At 39.5% G+C, this 23653-nt stretch overlaps 1 protein-coding gene across 3 annotated transcripts in view; it reads right to left on the bottom strand.

Moving 5' to 3' along the window:
• The window catches only part of LOC149241521 (choline monooxygenase, putative (CMO-like)), a 301653-nt gene that overhangs the window by 104553 nt on the left and 173447 nt on the right, over window positions 1–23653 (bottom strand). The gene's annotated exons all lie outside the window — the stretch shown is intronic.

The following is a 23653-nucleotide window of genomic DNA, read 5'->3' as shown; positions in this document are numbered from 1 at the left end:
TCTGCGCAGATACGCAACTGATCCTTCAGTCTCTCTGCGAACCTCCGCAACTGTTCCTTCTGCTGTACTGCGTACCTCTATGCAGATCCGCACCTGCACTGTCTACTTGACAGCGTACCCCCGCACCAATCCTTCTGTTCTTATGCGTACCTCCGCACTGTGCCTTCTTCTGCGCTGCGTAGCTCGCACCAGCGCCTACCGTTTACTACGGACCCCCGCACCCAAGCCTTCTGCTGCACTGCGTACCCCCGCACTCACACCGTGGATCGCCTGCGAACCTTTGATTAGGGCCAAATTAACAGTCCTCCAATGTGCTAAGACAGTCAGATCCACAGATCTAATCATGCGCTCGAGAGATCACGACTTATCAATAAATTCGCCTTCAATTTCACCTTGATTTAGATCTAGCTTTTAAAACCGATAAGCCAATATTTCAGATCTTAAGATATTCAAATTTCACAAGTGACTAGCCAAATGCTCTCCTTTCCTTTTTATAGGCAAGCCCTTACTAAAACCATGAAACAAAACCATAGAGAGCCAATACAAAGGACCCAAAAACCTGGGGCTCAATAATTTAGATCTTATACCACGAACCAAAACCATAGGATCATGAACGACGGACTAAATACCACGGGCTAAACATAAGAAACCCCACGTGAGCGCACTTCTCTGCATTGGAGTGAGTGAACTGGGGGACCGCACCTTCTGAACGGAGAACCTGCGGGTATGACCGCACTTCCTGGACGACAAACCCGCGGGTCCGCACCTTTTGAACGATGCACCTGCGAATCTCTAATTTTCCATCATTTTCAGAGCCTGAACAGAGTTTTGCCACTTGAGTGAGTTGCCATCAAGTACAACACCTGTACCATAGAGCCAAACCAGAATCATAATGCCAACAATCTCCCCCTTTGGACTTGATGGCAACCTCAAGATCCTCAACGTCATTCTCCCCCTTTGACATCAAGGGCAAAGGATTATGCTCCCCCTGAGAACATGCTCCCCCTAACTATAAACCAGATCTGCAAAAGGAAAGAAAATTCTTCAAGAAGAACTATAATCCACCAAACACCATAAATGACCATGAAAGAGATAGAGACATATTGCAGCAATATTCAAATCAGCATCCATGATCTCCTTCTGTACTTCCTCCAAGATCTTCTACCATAATGCCAACAATGCATTATATGCTCCCCCTGAACCTGTGCCATTCGATCTTCAACCAATCCGCAACCCAGCAAATGTACACGTATACCCCATATGAAACTTGCGTACAACCAACAATGAGATTCAACAACAAGATGATGCATCAACAACCCCCAGCTTTTGCCTGAGGTATTCAGAGGTCTCCCTGGGCAATGGTTTGGTGAGTATATCAACAACTTGTTCCTTAGAAGGAACATACTCCAACTTGACCTTTTGTTCAAACACTTGTTCCCTGAGAAAGTGATACTTGATCGGTATGTGCTTGGTCTTTGAATGCATGACTGGGTTCTTTGAAATGTTGATTGCACTTGTATTATCACATAAGATGGAGATAGGTGGTGTACAAGTGATTTGAAAATCCTGCAAGGTCTGCATCATCCAAAGGAGTTGAGTGCAGCAAGATGCAGCAGCCACATATTGCGCTTCAGCTGTAGATAAAGCAATCGAACTCTGTTTCTTGCTGAACCAAGATACTAATCTGGAACCCATAAAGAATGCACCACCACTTGTGCTCTCCCTGTCATCCACGCTTCCGGCCCAATCTGCATCTGTATAAGCATGAAGTGTGAGATCTGTATCTCTAGGATACCATAAGCCATAGTTTTGAGTTCCTTGAAGGTACTTGAAAATTCTCTTCACTGCCTGAAGATGAGTTTCCTTTGGATTTGCCTGAAATCTTCCAACTATTCCCACTGCATGCATGATGTCTGGTCAGGTACCTGTTAAATAAAGTAGACTTCCAATCATAGATCTGTAGGTTGGTTGATGCACTGCTGCTGATTCATCATTTGCACTGATGCTACATCCTGTGACCATGGGAGTACATACTAGTTTTGCATCTTCCATGCCATATTTCTTCAAAATCTGCTTGAGATACTTGGTTTGAGACAAGAAGATCCCACCTTCATTTTGTTGGATTTGCAATCCAAGAAAATATGTCAGTTCTCCAAGCAAAGACATTTCGAATTCTTTCTGCATCACCAAGGCAAAGCTTTGACTCATAGCATCTTCATTGCTGCCAAAGATAATATCATCTACATACACAACAAGTATTAGCAATTTGTCATTTTCAATTTTTATATAAAGATTGCTATCTGCTGACCCCTTTGAAAAACCTTGTTGATGAAGATATTTGTCCAAACAGTAGTACCAAGCCCTTGGAGCCTGTTTAAGACCATAAAGAGCCTTTTTCAGTCTACATACAAGATTTGGATCATTCCCAAGGATGAAACCATCTGGTTGCTCAATGTACACTTCTTCTTCTAAGTCTCCATTCAGAAATGCTGATTTCACATCCATTTGAAATACTTTGAACTTCTGAAAGCTTGAGAGAGCAAGAAACATTCGAATGGCCTCAAGTCTAGCAACGGGAGCAAAAGTTTCTTCAAAGTCTATTCCTTCTTGTTGAGCATACCCTTTACAGACAAGTCTGACCTTGTTTCTAATTACTTCCCCATTTTCATTCAACTTATTTTTGAAGACCCATTTTGTTCCTATGACATTCTTATCTTTTGGTCTAGGAACCAACTCCCAAGTGTTGTTCTTTTCGATCTGCTCAAGTTCTTCATCCATTGCCTTGACCCAACTTTCATCTTTGCATGCCTCTCTTACATTTTGTGGTTCAGTGGAGGAGAGTAATGCCAAATAGCTTGAAGCTTCTGCAATTGTTCTTCTTGTTTGTACGCCTGCCTCCTTTTGCCCCAAAATTTGAGATTCTAGATGATTCTTTTGAACATACCTGGATGGAGTCTTTTCTTCTATCCTTGTCTGTTCCTCTGGTGCCTCTTGAGGTTCTTCTTCATCATCAGTCTGATTTGGAGGGTAGTCTTCATCCTCTTCGATATTTTCATAATTTACTTGTCTAAGAATGTATCCTTTTTCATCAAACACTACATCAATGCTGTCAACAATTCTTCCAAGTCTTTTATTGTAACACTTATATGCTTTGTTGTGGGGAGAATAACCAAGGAGAATGCCTTCATCTGCTCTAGGTTCAAGTTTGCCAAGTTGTTCATCATTATTCTTAATATAGCATTTGCTTCCAAAAATTTTGAAATGCTTTACCGAATGAGTCTCACCATACCAGAGCTCATGAGGAGTTTGAGTGTTGTTTACTCGGACATTTGTTTTGTTGAGAATAACAACTGCAGCAAATGTAGCTTCACCCCAGAAGGTTGCGGGAGTTCCAGATTCATCAAGCATAGCACGAGCCATTTGTTGAACCGTTCTGTTCATCCTTTCTACCACTCCATTTCGCTGAGGAGTCCTAGCTGTAGAGAATTCCCTTCTTATTCCATGTTCTTCACAGAAATCGAAAAATTCATTTGAGGTAAACTCCCCACCTCTGTCAGACCTGAGACACTTAATTTTGTGATCTGATTTGTTTTCAACCAAGGCTTTGAAAGATTTGAATTTTTCGAATGCTTCGTCTTTGTGCTTCATAAGTCCTAACCAAACCATCCTGGAGAAGTCATCAATAAATAATATAAAGTATTCTTCTCCTCGAGGTGACCTTGTCCTAAAAGGACCACATACATCTGTATGGACTAGTTCAAGAGGCCTGCTAGCTGATCCTTCCTTCTCAGGGAAGTTAGTTCTGGTTTGCTTACCAAACTGACATGATTTGCATATGGTGTTGTCTGGAATTTTGATATCTGGAAGACCACAAACTGCCTCGTATTTGCATGCTTTCCTTATTTGTGAAAAACTTAGATGTCCTAACCTCCGGTGCCATAACCAGTGTTCATCATCCTTACTCAAATAGCATTGTTGTTGTCCTTCTTCAAATATGTACAGATTATTTGGAGTTCTTCTGCCTTTGATCACTGTTTTTCCTGTATCAAGATCACGAACACTACATCCATTTGATCGAAATATTACCTCGATTCCTTGATCGCACATCTGACTGACACTCAGTAGATTATGCTTCAAGCCATCAACATACAAAACATTTCGAGCTTTGACCTTTTCTTTCAACTGAGCAATGCCTTTTCCTTTTATGGCTGCAGGGGTATCATTTCCAAAAGAAACTTTCTTTCCCTTTTCTAAAGCAGTATATGATTCAAGTTTTTCTTTATCACCTGTCATATGCTTCGAACATCCGCTGTCGATGTACCATTGATTTTCCTGTCCTTCTGCATAAAAGGCTATCCCACATCTTTCTGGTCGTGGTTCCTTTATTCTCCATGTTCTGGTGCTTGAGGTTTGTTCCTTTGTCTGCCGAAACCTACTCCTGCATTCAGAATCTTCATGACCAAAGTTATTACAAATAGAGCATTCAATTTCATTTTCAAGGGCCGAAAAGTTGTTATAGGTCCTTTTTGTAATCCCAGTCATACTTCTTTGTTTTTGAGCTTCTCTAGTCATGATTGTCTTATAGGCAACACATTGAGCTGCTTTGTGACCAAAGTTATGGCAAGAGAAACATTGGCCATTGAAGAAACTTCTGCAATTATCAAATTTACCAGCCATATGATTGTAGTTTCTATTGTCATCCATTCTTGAGGCAAATTGAGAAGATCTTACCTGTGGCTGATTGTAGCTTTTGTTCACCCTTAAGGTGGATTGTCCCTGATTTACCTGGTAGTCTTTGTTTATTCTTGATGGAATTTGTCCCTGTTTTACCTGGTGATCTCCATTTGGCTTTTGCTCATACCTCCTTGCTGCATCAAGATAACTCTTTGAGGTGGATGCTTGAGATGTTTCTCCATTATACCCTAGACCTGTCTTGATTAGTGGAGAACGTTGTACATTGATAATCTCATCCAGAGTTTCAGATCCTTTAACAAACTTAAGATTAAGAGCCTTTGTTTTCTCAATTTCTTTTCTAAGGCCAACAATTTCACATTCTAACTTTTCAAGAAATTTTTCTTTTTCATCAAGTTGAAATTGCAGAGTATCAATGATCACATTCCTTTCTTCTAAACATGTCTTGAGTCTAGAAATCTCTTCATAAAAGCTATCCATATCTATAGCATCCATGTAATCATCATCTTCAAAAGCCATTAAAAGTTTATAGTGATTACCTCGTTCATCTTCATCACTATTTGATAGTCCATCACTGTCTTCATGAGCGTAATAGTTTTTCTTATTTGCATTCTGTTTCTTGTTCCATCTAATAGATTCCTTCCCTTTGTCAATCTTATCCTTATGAGGACATTTGGCAGCATAGTGACATACTCTTCCACAAGCAAAACATTTGAAAGGTAACTTACCTCTGAATCTCCCAGTACCTCGTTGAAGATTTCTGACAAAATTTGATTCTTCTTCTTCTTCTGACACGTGTCCGGACTCATAGTACTCTCCTTTGCCTGAAGCCTTGAAGGCAGCTTCTCTCCTGTCTGATGGACCTCCTTTCCTCATTTCATAAGCAGTTAGAATTCCGTGCAGCTGTGACATTTTAAGGTTTTGTAGATTCTCTTTTTCTTCTATTGCAGAAACTTTAGATTCAAACCTAGGGGACAAGGATCTTAGAACTTTTTCAACCACAACAGCCTCTTTTATTTCTTCACCCAAATTTTTCATACAATTAACAATCTCATATACACGAAGAAAATAGTTAGCCACACTTTCATCATTGTACATTTTGAGATTTTCATACTGAATTCTGAGGGTTTGAAGTTTTGCTCGTTTTACCTGATCATCTCCTTCATATCTCAAAACAATCTTGTCCCATATTTCTTTTGCGGATTTATACTACATAACTTTCACGAATTCTGATTGAGATAGACATCCTAGAAGAGTATTGACCACATTTTCATTTGTTTCATATTTCTTCTTCTCAGCTGGATCTGTAGGAGTAGCTGATGGAAAAGTATACCCAGTTTCTATGATGTCCCAGACTTCTGTACCCAGAGATTGAAGATAGGCAGTAACTCTTCCCTTCCAATATACGAAGTTTGTCCCATCAAAAATCGGTGGCCTAATTGATGCTTCCCTCTCGTAGTTGCTCATGATGGACGATCTTCCTTCAAGCGATCAAGCTTCTTCTGAAGGACCTGCTCTGATACCAATTGTTGGAAATAATACTAAGAGGGGGGGTGAATCAGTATTATCAAATTCTTTTCAATATACCATCCAGATTTATACTTTAAATTATTCTTCAAATATTGATGATTAACTTGTACGTCAGTACCATATAATAATGAACAAGAACAATGAAAAACAGATAGTCACACCAAAGAACACCAGATATAAGGTGGAAACCCAATGTGGGTGAAAACCACCTGTTGCAATATGTCTCTATTTTCTTTCGATTAGAAACTTCTTTTACAATGATTTTGAACTGGTGCAGTCCTTTACCAGTACGCAGGCTACAACCTGCAGAGAGCTACAAGTCTCTCTCGTTTTCCAGACTCTCCTGGAAGGGAGCTACAACCCCCTTTGCTCTTTTACTCTTTAAGGACCACGTTTCATTAATTTTCAGACTGGATCCAAGAACATCAAATAATCATCAAATACATGTGAATCAACCAATCTCCTTATACAATTAATCCAATGAATCACCCAAACTTCTCAGAATGCTGTAAACAGAAAACCAATACCAGTAATCTAAACCCAGAACACTGCAGTAATAGATAAAAGGCACCCAACAAATATTTCAAAACAAGTCCGCAACTTCACCAATATAAACCTGCGGATATCCGCAGCCCGTCTGTGTCTAATCTGCGCAGATACGCAACTGATCCTTCAGTCTCTCTGCGAACCTCTGCAACTGTTCCTTCTGCTGTACTGCGTACCTCTGTGCAAATCCGCACCTGCACTGTCTACTTGACGGCGTACCCCCGCACCAATCCTTCTGTTCTTATGCGTACCTCCGCATTGTGCCTTCTTCTGCGCTGCGTAGCTCGCACCAGCGCCTACCGTTTACTACGGACCCCCGCACCCGAGCCTTCTGCTGCACTGCGTACCCCCGCACTCACGCCGTGGATCGCCTGCGAACCTCTGATTAGGGCCAAATTAACAGTCCTCCAATGTGCTAAGACAGTCAGATCCACAGATCTAATCATGCGCTCGAGAGATCACGACTTATAAATAAATTCGCCTTCAATTTCACCTTGATTTAGATCTAGCTTTTAAAACCGATAAGCCAATATTTCAAATCTTAAAATATTCAAATTTCACAAGTGACTAGCCAAATGCTCTCATTTCCTTTTTATAGGCAAGCCCTTACTAAAACCATGAAACAAAACCATATAGAGCCAATACAAAGGACCCAAAAACCTGGGGCTCAATAATTTAGATCTTATACCACGAACCAAAACCATAGGATCATGAACGACGGGCTAAATACCACGGGCTAAACACAAGAAACCCCACGTGAGCGCGCTTCTCTGCATTGGAGTGAGTGAACTGGGGGACCGCACCTTCTGAACGGAGAACCTGCGGGTATGACCGCACTTCCTGGACGACAAACCTGCGGGTCCGCACCTTTTGAACGATGCACCTGCAAACCTCTAATTTTCCATCATTTTTAGAGCCTGAACAGAGTTTTGCCACTTGAGTGAGTTGCCATCAAGTACAACGCCTGTACCATAGAGCCAAACCAGAATCATAATGCCAACAAAGAATTGTGGGCGGCTCTTCATCAAGAAGAGATCAGACAGCTGACCAAGACGGGAAGTAGCAGCAAAGGATTCCGGATCAAGAAGGAAGAGGAAGAGGATGTAGCGCTGGCATCTACGAGAAAGCATGAGAAGAGGAAAAAGGACCTCTCCAAGGTCAAGTGCTTCCACAGTCGAAAACTGGCTCACTATGCGAACCAATGTGTGAGTAAGAAGAACAAGGGAGAGGCTTCTGACTCTAAGGCAACGCCAGCGAAGGTGAAGAAAGAAGTCGAGGAGGATGACAATTGTGCCATGAGTGCTCATGTGCCACTAGAGAAGAAGTGGGGAGACATCAAGCTGTAGTCAAGAGGACTACAGGGGATGAGTGGTAGGATCCTTGAGGTACCCAACCTCTTGGATTATACCTTTGCTACGAGAGCCCCAAAGAGGAGTAGCAGGACTGGCGGATGTCGGAAGAGACAGATGCGGATGAAGTTGTAGAGAGTGCTACATTGCAAGAGTCCCTGGGAAGCGCATGGCTAGCAGGCTGCAATAGTGCGAGAGGCACGGGAGTGTTGCACCAGTGCAGGATGGCACAGAGAGGTGTGCAATGGTGCAAGATGCAGGGAGTTGTTGTAGCAGCGCAGAGGTCAGTAGAGGGAGCACTTGTTAGTGGTAGAGGGAGCTTCAACATCGGGAGTGTTTCTAGCCTGACAGGGATGTCAGAAGTTGGGTGGATCAATTACTTACTTCTCAGTAACTGAGTTGCAGTGCAGTAGCAGTTTGCAGTAGCACGATGCAACATGATGAGAGGGGGATGCAGTGCAGATGCAGTGTTGGGAGGATGGACCAGCAGCAGCACGGATGCAACAATGGCAGTGGCAGGGCCATGGGCAGCAGTACAGGATGCAGCAGTGTAGAGGATGTTAGGCGGGGAGGCCTAGCATCAGCACAGGTACCGATGCCGGATAATCAGAGTGATGTTCAATGAGGAGTATTACTAGAGCACGGTCCTCGCTAAGAGGGAGTGTTGATTTGGGGTAGAATTGGATGTGTTGTAGCCATGAAAATTGGTGGAGAGGCTAAAGCACATGAGATCTCCAAGACCCGAAAATGGTTTGGACAGATTGTACCCGGTTTGGGAGATATTAAAATAATTAATACTTTTAATGGAGTTCCTAAGTCTAAACTTAGGAAAAATAAGATATTAATGGGTATTAATATAAAACTGGGTTAGAAGGTTCTAAAGGTCATGGATCAAGCCAAATCTAATCTTAGCCGATTAGAGATTTAATCTCGGCCATTGAAGGACCAACGAGAAAAGTATGAGAAGAGGCTTGAGGGTCAGTTGAAAAATAAGATATTAATGGGTATTAACATAAAACTGGGTTAGAAGGTTCTGAAAGTCGTGGATCAAGCCAAATCTAATCTTAGCCAATTAGAGATTTAATCTCGGCCATTGAAGGACCAACGAGAAAAGTATAAGAAGAGGCTTGAGGGTCAGTTGTAAGATACACTAGAGTGATCAGTCATTAATTTTGCTAGAGCGGGGTTGCTAAGCAAAAGTGAATCAGTACCTCGAGAGTATGCTTCAGTTTGGGATCCGTTGCGATATCATGGATGAGCATGAAGCAGAGGTCGATCGCACTTAGCACTATTGAAGCAAAGAACATCGCAGCCATTGAGGACTGTACCGAAGCAGTATGGCTTTGGAAGTTTTTTGCATGATTGTTCGACTAAGAGTTGGAACTGAAGGTGATACACTGCAATAATAAAAGTTTTGTGAAGCTTTCAAAAAATCCAGTGTTCCATGACAAGTCGAAGCATATTGAATCAAGTACCACTACATCTGTGACATGGTGCAGCGGGGTGCAATAAGGCTCAAGTACATCTCCACTGATGAGAAGACAATTGATGTTCTCACAAAGTCATTGTCGAAGGACAAGTTTGTGTACTTCAGAGACAAGTTGGGGCTTGTTGTCGCGCGGATTGACACGACAACGCTCAGACCGGGGGCTGTCACTCTGATCCCCGATCCCTCCGTTTAAGCCTGTCTCCCGCGGCTAAGGGGGGTAGTCCCTGTGAGATGATGAGACCAACTGTCGACCAGTTGGTTGGGAGACACGAGATACGATATAAAAAGCACTAAAATGATTTGATTAATTGAGCAGACCAGTGCCTTAAGAGATTATTGTTAAAATGATTACTTGTTAGATATAGAAAAATAAACCGTGAACAGCAATCATTTGTCATCAAAAGGTATCAGCGAAATCACATAACCAAACGATATCCAACGACTGAGAATTTTGAAAAAAGATAAATGCTTTAAACCACCACGAGAATCCTAGACCATTAACTAGATATCATATTCGCATCTCGACTTGAAAAATTCAGATCTTAAGATATAACATGAAAAACAACTGAAACTGGCAAAAATGATTTTCCAAATTTTTTATGTGATAAAATGAAACCTAAAAACCCTAAACCCTGATAAAAACTGCATAAAGCAAAAATTTGAAACCCTAGATCAGAGAAAATTGAAACCCTAAGACAACTGATTAATTTACAGATTTGGCCCCTTAACAGCCAGATTCAGCAATAAGAACGGAAATATTTTAACGAAACGAAAATTTCAGATTTGTCACTGTGAAGAACTTCAGAAAATTTCTCATGCAAATCAAATAAATAAACCGAATGATAGACCCAGGATCAAATCCAACTGGGCTCAGCAAAAAATGCTTGCGGGAGTTGGCTGGGTCAGCCGAGAACTTCCCCGAACGCCCACAAAATTCCTTCAGAAAATGTTTTCTGCACAGCTCAAAACAACCGTCAACAAAGAGGGCAAAAATGCTGCTAGATCTCAAACAGTAATGGAGATACCTGCCATTACTTCAGAAACCCTAACAGCACCCAAACCCCAGCAAGTGAACAAGATACCTGTGCTCACAATACTCTATAAGAAGCTAATATTAATGGCTGAAAATAACATATGCAAAAAATGAAATGATCTCACAGCATTCCAAGAGAGTAACACCAGCAAGATATGGACCCCAAAGTCTTCCTTTATTAACCAGAAACAGATTTACAAGAGAGCTTCTTCAGTCTTAGACTCACAGATCGAATGAATCTGAAATGACCAGCTAAGACCCTATATAAAGGAAATGATCCCAACGGCTAGTTCGAATGATCCATGTAGAAATGATCTCGACTGTTGATGAAGATCAAGACATCTCTTGATCTCATCCGTCGATTTATTCAATTAATTTTTTATTATTATTTTTTAAATTTTTAAAATTTCTTATTATTTATTATTTTATTATTATTTTTTAAATTTTTTTTATTATTTTTTTTATTTCATTTTTTTAAATTTTTAAATTTTTTATTATTTATTATTTTATTATTATTTTTTAAATTTTTAAATTTTTTTTATTATTTATTATTTTATTATTATTTTAAATTTAAAAAAAAAAAATTATTATTTTTTATTTATTTCATTTTTTTAAATTTTTAAATTTTTTAATTTTTTAATTATTTATTATTTTATTATTATTTTTTAAATTTTTAAATTTAAAAAAAAAAATTTATTATTTTTTATTTATTTCATTTTTTTAAATTTTTAAATTTTTTAATTTTTTAATTTATTTTATTATTTTATTTCATTTTTTAAATGGATCATCGAACTAAACCTTTGGAAACATCACCCAGGACCTAGGACTCACGAGGGGATTTAAAACATTTTTCGACCCTCAAGACACATTACATCATGACTTTTACAACTTACATCTCAAGGGGACAAGCCCACTTAACACAGACCCTCATAAATCACCCAGTTCTGTGACACAACTATAATCTAGCATATTAACACACTAGGATTCTCCTAAAGTTCTAATGACAAAATCTATCCCGGCTTTGGGGTCAGGTTTGAAGGAAAACTCTGCCGATCCATGGATCGGTGAGACGAAAAACCTTCCGGGACATAGATTATCATAGAAAGTTAGGTCCACCTAGGCAATTTTACATACATGACTCTGATCTGCTTAGATTATTTACAATTCATACATGCAGACTGGGTTTACAATTGAAATGATCAAGTTGCTGATGACTGTAGGCTGGCACGGACACGTCGTTCAGGTGCTACCCCTTTCTGCCAAGAAAAGAGGGTGTACTGCATGGGAAGTTGACCAGTAGAGGTCAACAGGGCTCATGGAGATCACCCCTCTCGTTAAGAGGGATTGCTAATTTGTTTGCAGCACGGATGGAAATTCTCCCAAAAAGGAGAATGGGTCCAAGAGACATAGAGGGCTCAACAAGTAGTGTTGAGTGAGTGTCTCTTAGAGGAGGACCCTGATCACACACCATAAATGGAATGAGATCTTGGACCCTGATCACACACCATGCATGGTGGAGTGAGGTCCTTTAGCATATGGACCCTGATCACACACTGGAAGGGAAGAGTGAGGCCCCAGACCCTGATCACACACCAGGTAAGGTAGAGTGAGTTTTGGTTCAGCATCTAGACCCAATCACCAAGCAGGTAGGGGTTGAGTGAGGTCTTGGCCCAGAGCGCTCACCAAGAAGGGTGAGTGAGTGCTTTCTAGTTGAGGGTCTCAACATTTTGGCCTAGGTGGTGGCCATGGGATTCGAGGACTGATCACTCTGGAGGAGTGAATCCTAATATGTTGATGACATTGCCATGGGTTTGGGACCGCCCCAGAAATGGCCGCTAGCAGATGTTGATGATAAACGATGATGCTGGTAATAATGGATAGATGGTGAAGGCCATAATGATATGGGGTAGAGCTCATGCTTGGCTTTTGCCCACGTGTTAATGTTAATGTCCTGACCATCTTTTGCATTTTACAATTTTTTTTCTTTTGTTTCTTGCTTGTGGCCATGATATGCTCTTTCCTTTTCTTTTAGCTGCATCAACCTTAAGGGAAAAATTTCCAAGCCCGACCCAAATGTGCGAAAAAGAGAAGGGGGTGTGTTAAATCCTAGTGGACCTATGGTCAAGTGGACCTGAAGATGGGAGGTGGAGTATAGGGCTTGTATAGGGCTGAGAATATTATTGTTCATTTGGTTGATTTAGGGGGTGATGTTTTTAATTATTTTTAGGAATATTGTATAGATTGAGTGAGAAATCTATGTGTAAGGTATTCAGTTGTGAAATATTCTCAACTATGCGAGAATATCAGGGATAATTGATATGTGTAGATCTCATAGAGATCTTAGAGATTACAAGATCCTCTAATAGGAATTAGTTGAGTAAATTATGGGAAAAATCATGGATTTAGTATAATCCATAATTATGTAATTAATCTATAAATGTAAGCCTGTGAGGAGAGTGAAAAACAAGTGTTAGAGAGAGCTAAGTAGTGGGGAGAATAGATCAGAGCACGAGATGTTCTGAATATATATATGTAAATACTATTATGAATGAAAGGAGTTTTGTGTTCAAAACTTGTTTCTGCGTGATCTTTTATTATGTGATTTGGTTTCGTTGATTCTTTAAATCGTAGGCTAAATCCTCTGTTAAATATAGGAAATTGTGTGTGAAATTAAAACCTTTAGTGGAGTTTGGTGTTTGAGGATCGCCTGGACAAAGGCTTTAATTTGTTGATTGCCGATTGAAAGCGAACAAAGATTGAATGAATTGACAAATCATCATTGATCACAGGATGGATCAATGATGATCTATTTGGGAGAAGATCGACAGTGTTCGTTGGTGAATGTGCACGCACTTTAACACAAGAAACGGACCCGATAACATTATAAAATCAAGTTAATTGATAAATCGATCGTGACCATTGAAGTGATCCGACAGTCATCGCATCGGAAGATGCACACAGTTTAATCCAGTTTTCGGACGTGATATTTTATGGACTATGATTTAATCCAGTTGAATTCTGGATCGATCATAGCCGTTCATTATGAATGGACGAGATCCGACGGATATCGCTCCAGAAGATGCGTGCTGGTTAGCATTTGATTCAGATGTGATAAGGTTTGAACTGGATTTTAATTTGTTTGGGATCCACGCAAGAGATCGGGGTCTGATAGTTTGGTAAACAGGGGTTTTAATTGTTTAAATTCCAGATTTGTGTAATCGGTGCAGCTTCACTTCATCATAATATATGGAGGAAAGTGATAAATATGGAATGGGGAAAATGGGACCATGCTATCTCAATTAGAGTTTCCTAAGTAGTGCCCTTCCTAAAGCCATGGGCCATTAGGGGAGGTCCCACCGGACTAAGATTGAAGATTAACCCTCCATTTAAGGTGAGGGAACAAAACCATGGTCAAAACCCTTCCTTCTTCCAAGTCACCCCATAATCCATGCCAAATTCCCAAATGAAAAACAAGCATAAGCACACGATTGCATAATGAATAAAGTACATTTTGGGTCAGATTGCCCACCTTCCAACATGTGCTATTGACAAATGGGCGAGAAAACATACAGCGGATGTAGGGGTTGTTGGTTGCCAGCTAGATGAGTTGATTAAGAGAAAAATTCTCGTAGGGGTCAACCACTTTTGGTGGGTAACAAGCTTATCAATTTTTTGGGCAGAAGGTTGCAAAGCATGATCAACTTGGGAACTAGGTTAGATCTTAGGCTCAATCCTAGCCCTACGATAGTTCAACAAATCAATCCTAGTAGCGTTTATATTTTGTTCTACCTTAGTAGCCATAAGTTTACCCTCGCTAGGTCTTTGGGGCCTTTATCCCTAAGGACATAGGTCAAGCGTCCATGAAGAGATCTAATATAATTATCAAGAATAATATCATCAATACGCTTAAATCTTTCAGGATCTCACTAAGGAGGTTTTCAAACCTTTGAGTATATTTCTTCACAGATTCTTTCTCAATTTTAGCAGCTTGAACGAACATCTCAAGGATACCTCCATCTAAGGGTGAAGCCAATCTTTTCTTCAATGCTTCATGAAAAGTATCCCAATCAGGAATACTACCTTGAAGTAAACTAAGATATCAATCATGTTGCACACATTTTGTCAATGTTCCAAGGAAGCAGTGGTACCATATTTTTCTCCAAGCATCGGGATCATCAGCGATCAGCGATTGAGTCATTGTATACCCATTCTGCAAGTTTGTAATGTAAATGATCCTAGTAAGGCCTTGTATGTATGTAACAACCTAGGTAAGCCTACTATTTTGGCGATAAGTTTCATCCTAGGAGTCTTTCGTTTCACTAATTCATTTGTGTTTCTAAACACGGATGATCAGCAGAGTTTTTCCCTACATCCTCACCCCAAAGCTAGGGTGGAATTTATTGTCAAAGCCTTAGGTGAGTACTAGTGTTATATCGAGTCTTATGTAAAAGTGATTTGGAAATAATTTAAGATAATTGGCTAAATTATTTTATTACAAATCTATTGTAGCGTCTACAACTACCCTCCAAAATTTTGTCTATGCTTTGATTTTGGAGTCTTCCTTCCTATCTACAAGAGCCTATCTTGTATTGTTGTCAAGTACTCGTGATTCAGTTGAGACTTATCTTTTTCATTTGTGCTTGTTTTTCCACTTACCTGATCTTTCTAAGTCACAAGCTAACCTCCTAACTTGGTCACACTGCAGTTCTAGGCTTGCCTCCAGAAACTGCGCAATCCTTGAGGGCAGGCATCCTTGATGATTAGAATTGCACAGTTCAGACTGGAAGTCAACTTGAGCTCAGAAAAGGCACAGTCACGGAAGGAAGCCCAGAAACTGCGCAATTCCTCCCTGCACTCTGAAACAGCACAATGCACTAAGCCAGAAAGTTGCCCAGTTCCCCATAATTGCGCAGTTTTTCCTGGCAGTGTCCATGAAAGTTTCCCTGTAAAAGAAAAAAAAAAGCAAAAAGCATCCCTAAAAAATATGGATCCATTATTAGTCTCCCAAAGGAGGCACACTCGTTATTTTTAGAAACTAACACCAAGTGTGGCATTTTACTTGATTTTAGGCATGCGCGTCATAAACCCTAATTTGCTAAAATATGTTTAATCAACACCTCTAAAGCTCATTTGTACATTCAATCTTGGAGCTCTAGCGTTCCCAAGGAGATCAAGAAACCTTCGGTGTGGTCGTTGTCGCTTTTCCGGGTTAGTTTTGCTTTTATCGTCTTTTGCAGCTTTTTTGTCGCTTTTTGTCGTCTCGCTTGTATGAGTGTTGCTTTGCTTACTTCGCTTCATGGTTGTTGGCATTTCAACTTATTTTAGCTTGTAGAAGTGTTGTTCTAAGTTTTCGTTTGCCTTTCACAAGTGTCGCATCAGTTACCTTGTTTTTGCACTGATGGTCGTCGTTGCAGCAACTCTCCTCACATACTTGATTTTCCTTCTATTTGTTTAGTTTCTGCACTTGATCTACATTGATTTACTCATACTTAGTCACTTTTTCACTCAAGCTCACATCATCACTTAGTTTTTCTCATTTTTCACACTTCCACAGGGCAGATCTGCGCGTTCCTTGGCTAGATTTTGCCTTGCCTAGTTGGGCACTACGCAATCCTAAGGCTCAAGCTAAGAGCTTGGAGTCTGCAACTATGCAGTGCACAGTACAAGTTGGCCCAACTGCGCATTCCGCAGTTCCAGGGCTTAGCCTGACACCTTGGCCACTGAGACTGAGCAATGCGTAGTCTCTCCCAGTGTCTGCCCAGGATGAACTGTGCATTGCGCAGTCTCAAGCCTTAGCCTGCATCCTTGGCTGTTGGGACTACGCAGTGCGCAATTCCCACAGCCAATCTCCCTTGTTGATGAAAACTGCACAATCCCTCATCAGTTGCTCAGTTTGCTGCTTGATCATGCTTTGAAGGTAGATTTGCAAAGGTTAATGTTTGTTTTCCATGAGTGTCTTTTTGTCCCATAGGTACCACACTTGTGAAGCACTTCTCTCCAGCAATCATTGTTAGCATGGCAACAAAGAGGCTGCTTCAAAAGAGACCACTGAAAGCAATACTAGGGAAGTAGTGGAGTAAACACCAGTAGACTTGCTAGTGTACGCGGACACACAACTGTTTATAGAAAAGAGATCAATAGTAACATGGCAACAAGTTAATGAAGCTCTTTCAGCAAAGATTCTTGAAGCAGATCTAGAGGATCAGTAGGTTTATCTTAGTATCTAGAAATCAGGACTGTTGACCCTGCCGCCTACACCTACCTACAAGTCAGTGAGAAAAGCCTTCAACCCCACAAGGTGTGGTCGGTGGCAGGGAACTAAGAGAAGGGGCTGTCACACTAATCCCGAGTCTCTCCCTTTGAGCTATCTCCTAGGTTAGCTAAGGGGGCTTGTCCCTAATGAAAAGTTAAGTTAAAAAGAGAGGTGAGTTTCTAGGAGAATTGTTAGAGTTAAATAGATTATTTCTTTAAGATTTTATAAACAAAAACTAATATGAGCAATAACCATCATAAGATAAGCATGAAATACATAAACAACTAGTGTCTTCCAAGTATTTTCTCTTTTTTAAAAATGAAATTGTATTTTGCTTAAAACACAAGTAGAATGCTTCAAAAATTGAAAGCAAAGAAACCCTGAAATGGAAACAAAGATGACATGAAATAGTCAAAATGATAATCTACAATTAGTGTACAAGAACTAGATCAAGACATGCAAGTAGAACTCCATACTTGTCTAGTTAAAACAATGCTCTAGGTAGCAAATAAAATCCTTGAAAGCACAAGATATTGATCAAGAAAAATATTTAATTTAAATTTATGTGATCTTAGTAGGCTAGAGAAAAAGAAACTCCCTCTTTCAAAATCGTTTGATGAGATCCTTGAGGCAAACCGATTGGGTCCTTCTATTCTTGATCTTGGGAGTTAGTTCGTCTATTGGAGAGCTACTCCACGCCCAAGTAGATCCTTCAATCAAATCTAAAGATCTCTACACACTTGGAAAAAGATGTCATCAATCATAAGGGATTAGATTATACAATGGAGGAAAAAGCTAGAGATTTCACCAAAAATCTTCTAGTGCTCCTCTTCCTAGAGTATTTCTCTAACCCAAAAACCATACAAGATAGCTTGCATATGTTAATCCAAACAAGTGGCAAAATGATAACTAGCATAATCCAACATACATGTAGAATGTAAAGCACAAAAATTGAAATAACATCACCTCAAGAAATGGAAGGAGAACACCAACACAATAGTACCCCAAAGTCTCTTTTATTATATGAAAGATGAATACAAAATCCAGCAGAGTCTCCGCAAGCCCAACAGCTCATTCTAAAGATCAAATGAGAGCTCAAGACTCATATAAATAAGAAAATGGGAGATGATCCCAAGGAAAATTCCAATGACAAGTGGAGATGGATTGACAATCCCAATGTAGAAAATCAAATCACAAGTGGCAAGATGACTGGCTGTAGGTGGAAAACTTGACTCCTTGACTGTCCATCGAATATCCTCAAATCTGTTGTGTGTTTGGCTGTCTCTAAACTGCTGTTGACACCTCAAACAGTCAAGCCAACCAACTGCTGTGTAAGCTGTTATGAAGATCTGCGTGTAGCTGTTATGGTGATTGTGTGGAAGCTTTCAAACATGTGCTGCGTACATGTGTGTAAAAAAGTAGAGATGAGAGGAGACAACTTCCTCCAAACTTGTGTTTTTTTTTCTGCCACATATACTTGTCTTTTCTTGAGCTCCGTGTGCACTAAAGTCTTCTTTACGTGCTCTCTAGCTGACTGAATTGAAGGTTGCATTCACTGTTTAAACTGGCAGCATAGTCCCCCTTGTTGGCTGTCAACTATATGTGTTACAATGTGTGCCAATGAATGGGGACAAACTCTTAACACATGGCGGTGTTGTCCCCCACTAATCCATGAGTCTCTAGCTCTACATATGCTTCTTTAACTGCCTGTGCATTCGTTGAAATTGGCTGATGCGTACTCCACTAACAAATTGCCATGATTTGAAGTGGGGACAAGATCTGCCATGTCACTTTTGTTGTCCCCCTTAACTTTGGAACTAGTTTAATGTGTCCACCTTTAATATTTTGAGTTTCTCGTCCTTTTGAAATAAATCACCACTTTTAACAATACGATGTGGCTCATAAACTCAACGTGGGCCCTCTTTGACTTTATGACTTGGAACTTTGACTTTCTTTGTGGCTTCATGTGGCGGGCCCCACATTGCTACTACATCACCCTCAACTCTCCACATAATTTCCATGTCAAAATTTGACTTATTTTGACTTTGGAAAAATTTATAAATTTTTCCAATTATTCATTCTTTTGAATTTTTTCCTCATTTTTGCTACTGTCATTTGAAAAATCGGCTTTTGAGGGACTATAAGTCATTTTTTGACCGCCAAAGTGGGTCCTAAAATAATGTTGGGCCTCTGAGGATGAATTTTGAGTAGTCACATGCCCCAGACATTTCCTAAGGCCACTTATTTATACCATTACATAGAAAATAATTAAAAAATCTTGTTTTGCGGGAAATTTTTAATTATTAAAAAATCCTACTTAGACCTAGCCAAATTCCACGAAATTTTTTGTGTGATCTAGTATGGTAATATACATAAACTCTAGACACTAAGATGTGTTAGGGGCTCAACCTTCAAACCATCACCCCGGCTTTGGGGTAAAAAATGAGTGAAAAACTCAGAAAATTATCCACCTCTAAAAAAGAAAGGATAATTAACCGGATAAAAAAACACTCTAAGGTGTACTCGTTTGTTAATCGAGTCCCAACATCCTAGGCCTGTTACAGATTCAAAAACTCATCATTACTAGTATCACTTATTACAATTCCCCGCAAGGTGTGGAATCTGGGTACAAGAAAGATGATGAGAAGATAGAAGTAAAGTTATTAAAACTCTATTGACTGATGATATCTGATAGTACAAGTGTCCTCTGGATCATCGTTGGGCATGGAGTCTTCATATAATCATCAGGTGCCACTCCAGTGATCAACGTTTGGCTCCATATGGGGATGCATGCTAAATACAAAGTGATAGTGTGCAAGAACCTGGAATCTGCATCAACCGACAAAAGACATATATTAGCAGTATCCATTCAAAATATCATCAAATGAAATAAAGTACAGAAACGAAGAAATGGAAATTTATTCTAAGAGCATAAATGACAATTTATTCATGAAATAAAACTAATTAAACAAAAATGACACGAGATAGGGTTAGAAATATGATACAAAAAGATGCCCCATGGCATCAGATATTTTCTTTGTAGAACAATTTGAGCAGTTGGTCGTTCACAGGTAACTCGAGTGGTTCTCCATCCAAAGTGCTCAAATGGTAGGAATTTTGTCCAGCTGCTTCCCTGATAATGTATGGTCCAAGCCACAAACTGTCAAACTTACCATGATTTCCTGGTTTTTCATTCCTGCGATCCCATAGCAAAACCATATCATTGTTAGAAAATATTCTATTCATAGATGATTTGTCTAAATTTCTTTTTACTTTAGATTGATTTTTACAACAATGCTCAAATGCTCTTCTTCTGGTTTCATCCAATTCTACAGTTTGGCCAATCCTGCATTGCACAACATCTTTATCAGATGTAAAACTTTGTAGCAATTGGTAAGCTGGTAACCTCAAATGCACAGGAAGGGTAACATCCAAGCCATAAACTAACTCAAAGGGACTCTTCCCAGTAGAACTCTTCTTTGTAATCCTATCAGCGCATAAAGCATATTTAATTTTACTATCCCATGCCCGTTTGTTATCCCCTACTATCTTCTTGATTATGGTTATCAAATTCTTATTACTAGACTCTGCTAAGCCATTACCCTGAGGAAAGTAGTTTGATGAATGGGATAAAACAATGCCATACTTAAAGCAAAATGATGAGAATTCAGCAGAGCTAAAAGCCTTGGCATTATCAGTGGTTATCTTGGCAGGGACACCAAAACGAGTGATAATCTTATCTTCAAGAAAATCTATCACTACTTTGTCGGTGGCTTGTTTTGTAGGGATGGCCTCTACCCATTTAGTAAAATAATCAACGACAGTTATAATCCATGAGTAGCCATTACTCAAATTTTCATTAAATTTCCCTATAAAATCTAGCCCCCAATGTTGAAAGGGAGCCTCCACGACCACAGGCTAAAGAGGCAAAGTGGCTAACTTCTGCTTCCCAATGAATAGTTGACAAGCTTGGCAACCTCTAACATACTTGTGCACATCAGCAAAAATAGAAGGCCAAAAATAACCAGCTCTCAAGATTTTGTGGGTAGTAGTCTTAGCAGCATAATGCCCTCCACAAAATCCTGAATGAAACTCAGATAGAAGCTTTTTGGCTTCAACTTCATCAACACACCTAAGTATTACCCCCTCCGGATTTCTCCAACCCAGACCATCCTTCATAATGCAATATTTAGTTGCTCTAAGCCTTAATGCTCTTCTCTTATGGCCAACTAAATGGTTAGGACATGACAAATTTTGCAAATAATAAATAATGTCTTTATACCATTCAAGTTGACCCAATCTTTGAAGTTCTAATGAAGTTAATTCCAAATCATTTTGACAAATCATTCCTATCGCTTTCTCATTTCCTTCAGTCAAGATTTTGGCCAATCCCTGGCCTTTCACAAGTTTGGTAGGTCTAATATCCAAATCGTACTCTTGAATCTTCAAGACCCACCTAGCTCAAGTTCCTAAGTAATCAACTTGGACTAAAATATCCTTTACAGCAGAGTGGGGAACAAATGCAATTATCCTAGAATACCCCACATAAACTTTGAACTGTTTAAGAGACTTGACTAAAGCATAAGCTTGCTTCTCCATGGTGCTATACTTCAACTCAGACCCTTGAAGGGACCTACTCATAAAAGCAATAGGTTGCTCATGCCCTTCATTATTCTTTTGAAGCAACACCCCAGCAATATTGTCTTCGGATGCAAAAGAGAAAATTAAAAACTCCTTTGAATAATCAGGGCTTATTAGAACAGGTGCTTTGACAATAGAATCCTTTATTTCCTGAAAACTTTTCTACCCTCATTTCCCCAAACAAACTTAACATCTTTCTTTAAGAGGGTTTGGATGGGTTTGACAATCTCAGCATAATTTGGAATGAACCTTCTAAGAAAATTAATCTTTTCTAAGAAGGATTGAAGGGTTTTAATATTATGAGGCAAAGGAATCTTTTGAATAGCCTCAACTCTTTCAGGGTCAATCTTGATCCCATCCTTTGAAATGATGTGACCAAAAAACTTCCCTTCAGTCACTCCAAAAAAAGATTTAGCAAGATTTAAGGATATTCCATACTCTCTACACCTATCAAAAAATTGCCTTAGGTGGCTTATATGGGAAATTCCATTTTTAGAAAAAACAGTTAAATCACCTTGATAGATCATAATAAATTTTCCAATTAGACCCTTAAAGGCATAGTCCATAGCCCTTTGAAAAGTTGCTCCAGCATTCATCAATCCAAAAGGCATCCTCAAATATTCAAAAGTACCCCATGGTGTGGTGAATGTTGTCTTATGTCTATCCTCCTTCTTCACCAAGACTTGGTTGTATCCTTAAAATCCATCTAACAAAGACATCATTCCAAATCTTGTTACCCTTTGCAATAATGTTTCCATATTAGGTAAAGGGTAATTATCTTTTTTACAGGCTAAATTAAGATTTCGAAAGTCTACACATAGCCTGATTGATCCATTCTTCTTCCTCACAATAACCAAGTTTGAACACCATGTGGAATTCCTAGTGTGAGAAATAATACTAGCCCAAAGCATCTTTTGCAATTCCTTTTGTACTAAGGGGGCTAACTTAGGATTGATTTGCCTAAGTTTCTGCCTAGAGGGTTTGGCATTTTCATCCTTAAGAGGGATAGTATGTTCCATAACATCTTCCCTATAACCTTTCAACTCATCATATGAAAAATCCAAAACATCTCTATATTCATGAATTAAATTTATCAAATTCTTCCTTTCTTGCTCATTGGTACTCTTGCCTATTTTAATAACCTTTGGGTCATGAGGGGTACCAATATTCACTTCAATAAACTCCCCTGGGTCAATTTTCTTATCATCTTTTCTCTTTGATGCATCATGTCTGTCAAACAGTGGCTCCAAGGCTACATGTTCCCTAGGAGTGGGATTTGTTACCACATTACACTCCTTATAATCACATCCTTCCTCTTTGTAGCCAGCCTTAAATTCAAAAAATTCCTCCATGTTATTTAAAAAACGAACCACCTGGCTTTCATCATTAAAGATTTGCCAATGCTCTAGAATATCAGGAACAGATGGCCTAAAGATAATTTCCATCTTAATTTTATCGTCCACCAAGTTCTCTCCAAGCTGAAATGTAGATGCAGCAACAACGAGCTCATCAGCTTGTTTATTTCCTTCCCTAGGAATTGCTTGAAGGTCTAATGCATCAAAATATTCCGTATTATCCCAAACAGCATTTCGATACTTCTTTAATCTATCATTCTTGCATGCAAATTGATTCTTAGTTTGAATAATGACTAGATCAAAATCCCCCTTGATACTAAGCAACTTTATCCTCAAATCTTTTGCCAAATCAAGACCCAACAATAGAGCCTCATACTCTACTACATTGTTGGTTGCATTGAATTCCAATCTATAGGCAAACTCGAATATGTGACCAAGAGGGGAGGTAAGGACAATTCCAGCACCCTTACCATACCTAGAATGGGCACCATCAAAATTCATGTGCCGAACTCCATCTTTCTTCCAATCAACCTCCTTCTCCAAAGGAGGAAAATAATTAGCCAAGATAGCATAGTTTCCCAAGTTATCAGATTCATACACAATTTCATTATGAAGCTCCTTGGGATTTTCTATATGAAACTCTCTCTCCAATTCCCTATCCAATCTAACCATGATGCCCTCACTATCAGGGATGGTAGCATAACTTAAATCCATTTGCAAACTACCCCCAATATCAGCTCCCCACTTTCTAGATAATAACATCCC

The sequence above is a fragment of the Pinus tabuliformis genome, chromosome 8, assembly GCF_031772625.1.
Source record: "Pinus tabuliformis cultivar Carrire ecotype Pingquan chromosome 8, CPIR1, whole genome shotgun sequence".
Classification (NCBI taxonomy): Eukaryota; Viridiplantae; Streptophyta; class Pinopsida; order Pinales; family Pinaceae; genus Pinus; species Pinus tabuliformis.
This window is presented reverse-complemented; position numbering and strand designations above follow the sequence as displayed.